Below are 4,266 nucleotides of genomic sequence, written 5' to 3' on the forward strand. Positions count from 1 at the left end.
ATAATCACATTAAATCTATGGGTTGCTTTTGCTAATATGGCTATTTTAACAATATTAAATCTCCTTGTTCAGGGACAGGGAGAGTCTTTCCATTTTCTAATATCTTCTTCAATCAATTTCTTCCGAGTAGTATAATTTTCACTCTAGTAATCTTTCAACATTTTGGTTAGGTTGATTGTTAGGTATTTAAGTTTGTTTTTTTTTCTTTTTTGGTACCAGGGATCGAACTTGGGTCCTTGTGTTTGTGAGGCAGGTGCTGGAACCACTGAGCCAAATCCCTGGCCCTAATATTTAATTTTTTTGAAGCTATTGTGAATGGGATCATTTTCTTGATTTCATTCTCACTGAATTCTTTATTGGTGTACAGAAAATGTATTGACTTCTGTGTGTTGATTTTGTATTCTTCTTTTTTGCTGAATTGAATTAGTCCTGAGAATCTTCTGGTGGAGCTGAGAGTTGTTCTGTGTAAAGGATCACAACATCTGCATGTACAGACAGTTGGGTTTTTTTCCTTTCCTATTTGTATCATTTTTATTTCTATCTCTTGTCTGACTATGCTGGTTAACATTTTGAGTACTGTCCTGAAGAGGAGTGGTGAGAGCAGACAGCCTTGTTTCAGTACTGATTTTACAGGAAGTGCTTTCAGTCTCTCCCCATTTATTATGTATTGGCAGTGGGTTTGTCAAAAATGATTTTTTTATCAGTTCGAGGTAAAGTCCTTTGTATGTATTTTTCATCAGGGATTTTTATTAGGAAAGAATATTGGATTTTTTCAAAGGTTTTTTTACATGTATTGAGATAACCATGTGATTTTTATTTTCACTTCTACTTATATAGTAGTTCCATTTATTGATTTATCTATGATATACCTTCCTTGTATCGTTGGAATGAAGATAACTTGTTGGTGCACTTGAGTTTTTTAATGTTTTATTGCAATGCTTGCAAGTTTTTATTGAGGACTTTTACATCTATGTGATTTTGGGGAGGGGTGGTACCAGGGATCGAACTCAGGACCTTGCACTTGTGAGGCAGGCACTGTGCCACTGAACTAAATCCCCAGCACTACATTGACGTTTATCAAAGATATTGGCTGTAGTTTTCAGTTTTGTAAAATCCTTATCTTGGTGTTAGGATAATACTGCCTTTGTGGAATAAGTTTGCCAGTGTCCTTCCTTTTTCAATGTCATAGAAGAGTCTGAGAAATATTGGCATTAGTTCCCTGAAGTTCTGGCAAAATTCAGTGGTAGTTCTTTGGGTTCTGACCTTTTCTCAGTCGGGAGAGATTTTATTACTACTCCAATTTGATTGAACTGTTCATGTTTTCTATATTTTCTTGGTTAAGTTTTGGTAGTTTATGTGTCTAAGATTGTAGCCATTTCTTCCAGACTCTCCATTTTATTGGAAAATAAGTTTTTAATATATATTTTTTTGATACCATGCATTTCAGTGGTGTCTATTGTAATTTGACCTTTCCATTTCTAATCGTAGTGACTTGAGTTGTTTCTTTCTTTGGAAAGTTTGGCTTAGGGTTTATAAATCTTATTTATCCTTTTAAAAAAGTAACAGTTTTATTTCCTCATTGAGTTTATTGGTACATTTTACATATACAGTACAGTTACATTCATCATTGGGATCTTGTACATTTACATGACAGGTCTTGGTTCTCATTTTTTCCCCTTATCCCTGCCCTCCCTTCAGCCCCTCCTCCCCTCCCCACTTACAAACATTTTATTTCCATTTTTTCATTTTCTCCTATTTTTTCCTTTCCTTTATTACCTTTCCCCTACCCTTCCCATTTTCCCTACACCTTTAGCCCGTTTCTTCCTATTTCACATTGTAAATTATCTCATTAGGAGCTTATGTACTATTATAGTTTTTCACACCAGAGAAACTATTTGATATTTACTCATGTGAGACTTATTTATTTCACTTAGGAGTATATCCTCAATATGAATCCATTTTCCTATGAATGAATCTAATTTCTCATTCTTTGTAGCTGAGTAGTATTCTACTTTATAAAAAAACACATCTTCTTTATCCAGTTTCCAGGTGATGGGCAATTGGGATGTTTCTAAGTTTTAGCTATTACAAACTGTGCCACTGTAAACATAGGTGCACATATATCACTGTGATATGATTCTTTTAATAGTTTTGGAAAGATACCCAGCAGAGGGATGGCTGGATCAAGTGGAACCTCCAGTCCAATCTCTTTGAGGTATCTTCATATTGATTTCCACAGTGGTTGCACCAATCTGCACGCCCACCAACAATGGAGAAGGGTTCCTTTCTCCTCACATCCCCGCCAACATTTGTTATTGTGTGATTTCTTGATAGAAGCCATTCTTTGTGGGGTGAGGTGGAATCTCAGTGTTATTTTCATCTGCATCTCTCGAATGACCAGTGATGTGGGACATTTTTCATATATTTACTTGCTGCTTTTACTTCTTTGTCTGAGAAATGTCCGTTCATTTCGGATGCCCATTTTTGAATCAGGTTCTTACATTTGGGGGGGCTGATTGTTTTGAGTTATTTATATATTCTAGATAATAGTCCCTTGTCTGAGGAGCAGATGGAATTTTTTCCCACATTGTAGGTTGTCTCTTAGTTTTGTTGATCTTTATTTTGTTTTTTTTTTTTTTGCAGTGCAGAAGCTTTTTAATAAGATGAGATCCCGGTTGTGGATTCTTTCTGTTAGTGCCCATGCTACTACTGAGGATTTGTTCATAAAAGTTTTTCTCATGCTAATGTCTTCCAGAGTTCTGCCTATCTTATCTTCCAGCAAGTTTAGTGTTTTTGTTTTAATATTTAGATCTTTAATCCACTTGGATTTTAATTTAGTGCATGGTGAAAGATAAGCATCTAGCTTTAATAGTTGATAGGTTGAGATCCAGTTTTTCCAACACTATTTATTAAAAAGGCTATCTTTCCTCAGTGGGGATGGTCAGGTCCTTTGTCAAAGATGACATAGCTGAATACATCTGGAGTTATTTTTGTGTCTTCCAATCTGTTCCACTGATCCTCAGATCTGTTTCTTTGCCAGTATCATGATGTTTTTATCACATTGGCTTTGTAGTATAGTTTCAAACTGGGAATTGTTAAATCTGCTGGCATGTGTCTGCTGCCTAGGATGGCTTTTGCTATTCTAGGTATCTTCTGTTCCAAATGAATTTTTGGATTGTTTTTCTAGTTCTGTGAAATAGCGTTGGAATTTCAATTGGTAATGCATTGAATCTGTATAGCAGTTTTGGTAGTATGGCCATTATCACTATGTTGATTCTTCCTACCCAGGAGCAGGGAATATCTTTCAATTTTCTTATATACTCTTCGATCTCTCTTTTCAGAGTGCTGTAGTTTTCAGTGTAGAGCTCTTTTGCTTCTTTCATTACGTTGATTCCTAGATACTTCATTTTTTTGGATACTATTGTGAGAGGAATTGTTTCCCTAATTTCTCTCTCAGTGAGTCTGTTATTTGTGTACAAGAAGGCTATTGATTTTTGGGTGTTGACCTTGTATTCAGCTACACTGCTAAGTGTCAATTAAGTCTAGAAGTCGTTTGGTGGAGTTTTTTGGGTCTTCAATGTAGAGTATCATAGTATCAGCAAATAATGACAGTTTAGCTTCATCCTTTCCTATCTATATTGCTTTAATTTCTTTCTCTTGTCTAATTGCTATGGCTAATATTTCCAGAACTATATCGAAGAGGAGTGGTGATAGTGGGCCTCCTTGTCTTGTTCCTGATTTTAATGTGAAGGTTTTCAGTTTTTGGCCATGAAATACGATGTTGGCTATTGCATTTTCATAGATAGCTTTTATTAAGTTGAGATATAGACCATCTATTCCAATATTTTTCAGGGTTTTTATCATTAATAGGTGTTGAATTTTGTGAAATGCTTTTTCTGCATCTATTGATAGCATCATGTGGTTTTTGTCCTTGACTTTGTTAACATAGTGCATCACATTTATTGATTTATGTATGTTGAACCATCCTTGCAGCCCTAGAATAAGTATGACTTCATCAGGATGTATGATCTTGATGATCCTCTGCATTCTGTTTGCTCGTATGTTATTAAGGATTTTTGCATCTATATTCATTAAGGAGATTGGCCTGTAGTTCTCTTTTTTATTGTTAACATTGCATCACATTTATTGATTTATGTATGTTGAACCATCCTTGCAGCCCTAGAATAAGTATGACTTCATCAGGATGTATGATCTTGATGATCCTCTGCATTCTGTTTGCTCGTATGTTATTAAGGATTTTTGTGC

The sequence above is a fragment of the Fukomys damarensis genome, unplaced genomic scaffold (assembly GCF_012274545.1).
Source record: "Fukomys damarensis isolate Sample0158 unplaced genomic scaffold, DMR_v1.0_HiC HiC_scaffold_29, whole genome shotgun sequence".
In the NCBI taxonomy this organism is placed as follows: Eukaryota; Metazoa; Chordata; class Mammalia; order Rodentia; family Bathyergidae; genus Fukomys; species Fukomys damarensis.